Here is a 10,016-nt window from a genome sequence, read left to right as displayed (position 1 = left end):
TGCTGTTGTAACTCCAGCTCGCGCGTTTCTGTGTTTGAATGAATGAACGGCACATGCTGTTGTTTACTCCAGCTAGCGCGTTTCTGTGTTTGATGAATGAACGGCACATGCTGTTGTTTACTCCAGCTCGCGCGTTTCTGTGTTTGAATGAATGAACGGCACATGCTGTTGTTTACTCCAGCTAGCGCGTTTCTGTGTTTGATGAATGAACTGCACATGCTGTTGTTTACTCCAGCTAGCGCGTTTCTGTGTTTGATGAATGAACGGCACATGCTGTTGTAACTCCAGCTCGCGCGTTTCTGTGTTTGAATGAACGGCACATGCTGTTGTTTACTCCAGCTAGCGCGTTTCTGTGTTTGATGAATGAACGGCACATGCTGTTGTAACTCCAGCTCGCGCGTTTCTGTGTTTGAATGAACGGCACATGCTGTTGTTTACTCCAGCTAGCGCGTTTCTGTGTTTGATGAATGAACGGCACATGCTGTTGTAACTCCAGCTCGCGCGTTTCTGTGTTTGAATGAATGAACGGCACATGCTGTTGTTTACTCCAGCTAGCGCGTTTCTGTGTTTGATGAATGAACGGCACATGCTGTTGTTTACTCCAGCTCGCGCATTTCTGTGTTTGATGAATGAACGGCACATGCTGCTGTAACTCCAGCTCACGCGTTTCTGTGTTTGATGAATGAACGGCACATGCTGCTGTAACTCCAGCTCACGCGTTTCTGTGTTTGATGAATGAACGGCACATGCTGTTGTAACTCCAGCTAGCGCGTTTCTGTGTTTGATGAATGAACGGCACATGCTGTTGTAACTCCAGCTCGCGCGTTTCTGTGTTTGATGAATGAACGGCACATGCTGTTGTTTACTCCAGCTCGCGCGTTTCTGTGTTTGAATGAACGGCACATGCTGTTGTTAACTCCAGCTAGCGCGTTTCTGTGTTTGATGAATGAACGGCACATGCTGTTGTTTACTCCAGCTCGCGCGTTTCTGTGTTTGAATGAATGAACGGCACATGTGCATGCGTTCGTTTACTAACGTTACAGCTCGCGTGTGTCTGTGTGTGTGAATGAAATATCTATTGCCTACTGAGATGAGTAAAAATCGACTGAATACGTTGAAATAAAATTTGTCTTTGTATAAGCAACATATTAAACTGCAAATTAACATTTATGCCCTAATATAGGCTATATTATAAAAGACGATATGTTACAGACGAAATATGAAAGACAACATTTCGTTTTGGATAGATTATAAAGTTTGTACTGCCACAATAAAACCTAATTTCCAAGGTGCAAACAAAATCTTAAAAGGTCAATATAAGCCTTCTCTTTAAATTATTTTTGTGTTTTATTAGTGACAAATTTGGGGAGAGGATAGCCTACATCCAAAACTTTCTGAAAATACGAATGAGAATTAACTGCACAATTACTAGAAATGTTTACCTTGGATATTATACAATTTGCAAGCATAGGCCTACACAGTTTGTGGAAAAATACACTTTTTTTCAAGATGTTTCCAACTCTGAACCAATTCTGTAGATGTGTGTGTGTGTATGTATGTATGTATATATATATATATATATATATATATATGTGTGTGTGTGTGTGTTGTCTTTGCATTCTTTGCATTCTGTGTGGCTCAGTGACACACTCAGTGAAAGGCTCATTAGTATGCAGCATTAGCAGGTCTTCTTTGTCTCCAGGTGTGAATGAGGACATTATTCATGACCTTGTTGGATCATTCACGGCCCCCTGCATATTGCCTTTCCAAACAAAAAGTGTCTTACAAAATTTAAATCAATCTATTGTTTAATGTGAACGATTAGCCCGGATGATTTTCAGATCATTTTGAAGTAAAAACTCTAGCCGACAACATCCATTAGTCAAAAGTATTGTGGGAATATGTGAAGTTGGTCGTTTGTGGTCTTATATCAGAACATTTAAGTTTGAGTTTTTTGAATAACCACGCATAAATAATATTCTCTCAAAAATGCAAACATGTACATACATGTTGCTCACATATTATGATAGTCATGTTCGTGCTAAATAGAGTGTAATTACACCTTTGCCATTAATATGTTTATAAGCAACTGAAAAAAATACAAATATCAGGTCATGTCAAAACATCTCAAGGACCCCAAAAACACCTTAGACCCCAGAGGGTTAAAGTCCATAGGCGAATAAGTGGCCCAAACTGGATAATGAGCTCAGGATAATGACTGACATAATGATGTTTGAGCTTCAGTGGGTTGTCAGGAAAGGTTTGTATTCGGCAGTGGAAATATTCATCAATCAGAACTCTTGGGTAGGCTATCTGACCATTTGAAATTACAGGTGCACAAATGAGGTCCATAACTTCTCTAAGTTACAAAACCAACTGCCATACTTTGTTGTCACCTGGATTTTTTACTTTGTCTCCGATCAAAACGGGCAACATTCTCAGCAAACACCAATTCTGCACAGCATGTCCCCCAAGTTTTTCACCCTCTGGATTAACATCACATGGTTTGTCATTAGCATCCCTACAGAGATACTTGAACTGATTTATTCGTCGATTCAACTCAATATAGCTAAACATTTTATCCACCTTAGCAAGGTGGTTAATGTACAGTGCCAGATCAGAGGATACAATACCTTCAAAAAGATCATGGCCAAGAAATGGAGGCAACTCAGGCTGACATACATGGAAGTATTTGAGCGTATTAAACACAGAGTCAAATTTAACACCTCCACTAGATGTAGACTGTCCTTCACTGCTCTGAACATGATCACTGTATTGACTGCACTGTGCGTTTTGTGGCCTGGATAAGAGAATCTGCATGGAATGCTTCTCTGCTGATATCACAATATCTGCAGAAGTGTGAACTCCTGCTGAAGTTCTCCACAAAGCCTCCTATGTTATGTGAACCTAGGTTGTCACCTACAATGGCACACAAAGTTCCCTTGTAGACCTTTCCATCAGACAGGGTAACACCATTGAGCTCAAGATCTTTAAGATCATTGATGAGGGTGCCCATAACCAAGTCTTGACTAAAATACTTAGGCCGGTGACACACTGGATGCGTGGCGTAAGCGTCTCAGCTGCGTGGCGTGTCCGTTTTTATTTCGGCTCCCATGTTAACAGGTTAGAGCTTGCACACTGCTTGCGTGACAACCGACGCCTATTTTTCACGCGACACGCAAGCGTGTTGGAAGCGTTTCCATTCAAATTATAATAGGAAAATATGTTTATATGTAATTTTGTACACAAATACATATTAATTAATGACATTTTGATGTTTGAAAGTCTATAGGTTGACATAAATTCTGATATAAATGTAATTTAAAAAACAAAAAAATTAATAATTATCAATTTTCAAATATTGCACCTGTCAAACATAGTCTATTTTGCCGTCAATACTGTTGACGGTGTCCTTTATCAGTAGGCTTTATATGTATGTATGCTTAACATGAAGTATAGCCTTCCACAACTCTCTCCCCATATGTGAACAAGGGTGATTTCAAGAAGGCTACACTTCGAGTTTGCAACGATGGACGACGGCAGGTTAATTGAAGAGGTGGAGAAACTCTGTCCCTCTCTGTCAGCTACAGCAGCAGCAGCGCGCCAGCGCCGCGTCAAGCACGGTTCTGGTGTGTAAAGACAGAGAAAACGCGACGCAGCCGCCACGCAGCTGACACGCAACAGAAACACCACGCTCACGCCACGCATCCAGTGTGTCACCGGCCTTAAAATCGTTTTCTTTACAGAGAAGAACAAGTTGTATGTGATCAGTGCTGGATCTGTTGTGTGGCATTAAATCTGCAAGAGTTAGATACACTGCAAGTATCTTGTGCTTTTTCTTTCCAGATTCCAGTGGGTTTACCACTTCAAATGCATCCTGATACAGGATCAAGCTCAGTGATGACTCTCCGTTTGGAAGAGAACATTCTCAGCCATATTTTTGCCATCCCACACATCCTTAAGAATATCCTTAGAACCAATACTGGAGTGTACTTGCTGTATGTAATCCGTATGAAATGAGCATTTCTCTCTGGCACGTTCACTACAGTGAAGATCGCGAGTCAGCATCGTCAACTTCATCTTTGCAGCCGACACTGACAGAAAACACTTGTTTATTAATAAACTATTAAAATGTCTTCGTGCTATATGTTTGCTAGCTATACAGCTTTTAGGTGCTTTATTGGCAGCGCCACCCTTACATGTTACTTGAACGCGTCACCACCGCATCACCCCGTCACTATTTTGAGTTTGTGTCAGCTAAAGATGGCAATATTAAGGTTCGTTGTACAATCTGGTGGCGACAAAGTGCTATCTAGCTACAAAAAAAAACACTACATCAAATTTGAAGAAACATTTAGAGTCAGGTCAAGAAAGAAGAAAGACTTTTTTATTTTTGAAAAACAACCCTTGTCAAAAAATCCTATTGGAATTTCAGTTTGTCCTGTAGGATCTTATTGGATTCTTATAATCCTATTGGACATTCTAAAACATTTTTAATGGAATTTCACTTTGTCCTGTAGGATCTTACTGGATTCCAATAGGATCTTATTGGATTCTTATAAACCTATTGGACATTCTGAATTATTTGAATGGAATTTCACTTTGTCCTGTAGGATCTTATTGGATTCTTAGAATCCTTCGTTCAGATTTATTTGCATGAAATTTCAGATTGTCCTGTAGTATTTATATATATTTTTTTATTCTATATCAGTATTTCTGTATGTTGTGCTGTTTTTCCATGTAATTACAATGAAATATTATAAACATTTATGCAGCAAGATAATTTTAATCATTTAAATTCAGAAATTATATACATTATTGATAGATTCATAAATAAAAGAATATTAATACAATTTAGGTAGAATGTCATATAGTCGACACAATAAACGGATTTATTTACACTTGCAGGAACACCATTAAATATTAAATATATTAAATTAAATATAATATTAAACATTATAAACATTTATACAGCAAGATCATTTTAATCATTTCAATTAAGAAATTATATAAATTATAGATAGATTCATAAATAAAATAATATAAATAATATTTAGGTAGAATGTCATATAGTTGACACAATAAAGGGATTATTTACACTTGCAGGAACACCATGCAGCTGTGTTACTTTGTTACTATAAAAAACATTCAGCCATCAGCTGGGCTCTATGCTAGGCTTATACATCAGTCAAGCTCAATGCTGTTTGGTTGTAATGCAATATATCATGTTTTTTTAAAGCATATGTGCACAACCTTGAGGACAATTTCCATAGGTTATACAATCATACGTGTTGGAGTTGGCACCACTTCTTTTATATGGGAAGGAGATCCTTCAGACACAAAACTAGTAAGTGTGGTTTGTAAAAGCTGAACTTGGATGAGCGGATTGTTTTTGTGGTCATGTATGATATTCACAATTGACTCAATCTTTCCAATGCAACCATTATTTAGCTGAACAGTAAAACTGTTGTGTTTGTACTCCTTTCCATATTTCTCTGTCGTTAACAGTTTTCCATTCACAATTGCTCTGTCATATGTCTCTGCAGAGTACTCATAATTTTCAGATAGATCACAGACAGGGAGCATTAAGAACTTATCTTTGTGATATAACATTTTTTGTCGAGAACATCCCAGCAAAACAAGACCTTCTAGCTTTTGTGCCTTAGCAACAAGAGGATAAACACCTAGCCAGTCATTGACAAGTTTCCCCACCCTATTTGAGACATCAGCACTAGTCGTTGTTCGTTTAAGTAGTTGGGGAATTGACTGAAGTATGTTGAATTGGCGTGCAATTTGAGATGGAATATAATTTGTTCCATGACGAAACCTCTTCAGTTTCTGGTTGTGACCCTCAAATGAAAATGCAGATGTACACCAAAGAGGTCCATACATCTTGACAGAGAAGGCCAAATGTGTAAGTTGATGGACATTGAAGGACATTTGGCACAAGCCATATGTTGTTGGTATCTCCTGTACAAACTTTGTGATCTTGGATGTTGCTGCTGCCAAGACATTTTCTGTGACAGTGTCTTTCAGAATGCAAAAAATGGCAGTGACCAGAAGTAGCCAGTGTTTCAAAAAAATGTGTTGGAAGAATCTTGTACAGAACAGGGCCACTGTAGAACAATAGCCAGCTTCTGCATTCTGCAGCCTTCCACCTTTGCGCAACTTTCCCAGTCCGTGGTATTCTTGGTATATGAGATGGAGGGTTGATGGCAAGCAGCCTCTGATCAACAAGCTTATGTGATGTCCCAATGTACCATGGGCTGTCATGGTACTTGCTATTGAACCACAAGTCCAAGAATTGCTATGTCACTCCCAAGAGAACACAGTGCATGTAGTCAATTGGAAAGCTGTTCACAATGTCAAAACCAGTGGAGGGATTCAGGAGGACTAATGGTGATACTGTCTCCACCCCAAACACATGGTCAACATCATTCTCAATGGCCCTCTGCCCACATTCAATGACATGGTCATGGGTTCTTTTCTGTGCCTCAGTGGGTGGATAGACTCTGGCATATCCTCTTCCCTTTGGCACTGTTTTCCCTTCATTTAAGCAGTGTCCACATCCATATGCACCATTGAACTGATGTATACCATGAAGCACACATTTGCGTCACATGAGCATACGACAGGGAAAACTTTAGACACCACAGTTGTTTTTGTATGTGGGTACCTCCATTCCAGACCTTGTGAATTTATTTTTAGAATGTCATCCACAAATTGCTTAAGGTAGGTGGACATGTCAGGTTTACCACGCCCAAACCAGACACCTGCGAGTATCATATTTTTGAAACGAACATTTGGTTGGAGTTTATTTATTACACATCTGATGGGCCACAACGAAAAAGGTGAAGATTTAAACATTGGAATGCCATCAGTTCCACAGTAGTGATATGTCATTAGCTGTGAAATTAGGAAGTGTTTGATACATTTCACCCTTTCTCACATCATTTGTTACATCTACTTCTGATTGAAATGCACAATCATCTTTTTGTAGGATGTCTCTTAGCTGGTCCTCGATGGAGAGACTTATATAAAAATTGCCTTCTGCAATATTCTTTTTTTGGGTCATTTATCTCATTACACTCCGGACAATGCATGTTGTTCTTTGGAAGATATGTTTGGCAAATGTTGCAGAAAAGGTGAACATTTAGAGATTCCAGATGGATCATGGAATATTTTTCGGAAGAGGTGGAGAGACTCTGGCAATATGTTGCTACTCGGGAGAAAGACATTTAAGAGCTTTAAAAGGTCTTCCACAGCACTTGCTGTTAAACTGTGCCTCAGAGAAAAGGACAAAATTAGAACTATTGCCTGTGCAATTGTTATCTCTGATCCTGTGTAAAGAGGGGCCCCAGAATTTTCAAATTGTGAATTTGAATCAGAATTTGTGACAGCAGTGTCACCCATAGTAGAGTCTAATACACAGAAATCAAGAATCAGAAAAGTGCTGTAATAGCTCTGTTTGAAATTACAATAATTAAAATAAACTACAACTTAATATTTAAATAGTTGTTGTTATTAATTTCTGTAGTATACTCACTCAAAGCCTTTGATGCAGCATCAGCTTCATGAGCCTCTCTCCACCGGATAAACACACATCTGTTCATCTGTCCCTGTAACATCCAGACAAGACTCCCATAACCTGTGATTTATGAGCTCAACACTACATTAACATGTTGAGGTTGTTTTAACTTTTTATCCAACATAGATGTTCCTCAATTTATCAACAGTACTAATGGACCAATAAAATAGATAACTTATGTTTAGTTAATTTATAGATTTGTTCTCATAATAGCACACATACCACTCAGATGTATATTTCATGTTGTGCAATACTGCAATACTTATAAAAGATTTTCCTGTCAGATGTAAATAGACGTTCAAAATAAGCGTCTTTAAGATGTTTATGGTTTAGAGACGTAACGTTAACTTACGTGTCCTTACTGGAGCTCCCCTGTCAGCTAGAGCTATACATAATAAAACGTGTTTTTACAGCAAAATCACAACTATACTGTCTAACTTTACACCTTCAACCGTTAAAACGTTTACTCTATAGTAGTTTATCACATGCAATTTTAACACAAGGAACCGTGTTTACTTACATTTGAAACCCCCCGCGTCGCTGATCTCCGTGATGTTTGATAATGACGTATCCTCTCGCGTGGCCTCCTGGGATAGAAGAGTATCCATCGGACTGCACTCGAAAATCTGTCTGGAAGCAGTAAGCCATCCAGGAACTCCTCGCCTACTCTTTTATGAATATTGATGTTTCGAACGTACTTCTTCTTTCACGTACTGTTTTCGCCTACTATATAGTAGGAAAGTAGGCATATTCGAACGCACTATAAGTCTATAAATAATCACTATAAGCACTATAAATAATCTCGCGATAATTAGTATGTCACCCAGGTAATTCTCGCCTACTCTTTTATGATTCGTACATACTTTTTCGCTCGCCTACTCTTTTCCCCTACTATATAATTAATTAATAATTCATTACATTTATATAGCGCCTTTCTGGACACTCAAAGCGCTTTACATAGAAGGGGGGGAATCTCCTCAACCACCACCAATGTGCAGCATCCACCTGGATGATATAGTAGGGAAGTATGCGGTTTCGAACGCAGCCCATGTGATATTGTAACGTGCACGAGGGGGGATCTGTGGCGTGTGCACGAACTGTGATTGACAGTCAGATCTCACACAGCCCAGCACTGATTGGACCAAAAGAACCGGGAGAGGTGGATTTTTGCAAAACAAATAACAGATTCCAGGTGGAGGTAGAAGCGTGTGTTTTTTTCTAAAACCGGCTGATTTATGTTGTTCTGTCGGAGCATAGTGTCGAATTCAGTGAATATCTGAAAAATCTTGCAGACTTCAGCCTTAAGTTAATGTGTTCGTCATTCATAATGATTGTGGCGAGCAGGACGAGGGCCACGAGACAACGGCGCAAGGCCGATGGCCTGATTGATGATGAGCGACACCTGCGCGACACTTTCGTTTTGCCTTAACTTTTGTTTTGTTGTTTATTGATTTTACGTTATTAAAGTGTGTTAAACATTCGCCGGTTCCCGCTTCCTCCTTCCCATAACAACGAACTGTGTTACAATGATCATGTTAGTTGGTCTATAACACGCCGCCATGTTAATTAAGAGAATCAGATCTGACGGTTTTACAACACATAAAAATGGATCATGAATTTTTGACTTCAGCTTCTCATCACATCTTGTCTAATTATTATTATTATTATTCGTTACATTTATATAGCGCTTTATCTGAGACCTCAAAGCGCTTTACATAGAAGGGGGGAATCTCCTCAACCACCACCAATGTGCAGCATCCACCTGGATGATGCGACGGCAGCCATATTGCGCCAGAACGCCCACCACACACCAGCTTACTGGTGGAGAGGAGACAGTGATGAAGCCAATTAGTATATATATATATATATGGGGATGATTAGGAGGCCATGATAGACAGAGGCCAAGGGGCAAATTTGGCCAGGATGCCGAGGTTACACCCCTACTCTTTTTCGAAGGACATCCTGGGATTTTTAATGACCACAGAGAGTCAGGACCTCGGTTTAACGTCTCATCCGAAGGATATATATATCTAATAAAATGCTCTCTAGAATCTAAAGCGTCTGTTCCCCTATGCTATAAATACAAGCCTCATTGGTTCTTGCTGAAGCTCAAACGTGCTGTGTAATGAACCTCATTGGTTCTTACACGTCAAGCAAACATGTTTGAGCTTCTGTTTACCACAACTGATGTGAGTTGATGAATGCTTATAAGTGATTAAAAGCACAAATTCAAACTGTTCATCATATAAAGTAATCTAATCTCTTCAGAAAATTTGGACTAAACCACTCAGTTCATCTGGATTTGTTTTACAACTCTTTATGAACTTTTTGAAGAATCAAAGTGGTAATTGCATAGCTGTCAAGGAGAGAGATAAATCTCTCAGATTTCATTTAAAATATCTTAATTTGTGTTCTGAAGATAAACGAA

This window comes from Phoxinus phoxinus (genome assembly GCF_949152265.1).
Source record: "Phoxinus phoxinus genome assembly, chromosome: 9".
Taxonomy (NCBI): Eukaryota; Metazoa; Chordata; class Actinopteri; order Cypriniformes; family Leuciscidae; genus Phoxinus; species Phoxinus phoxinus.
This window is presented reverse-complemented; position numbering follows the sequence as displayed.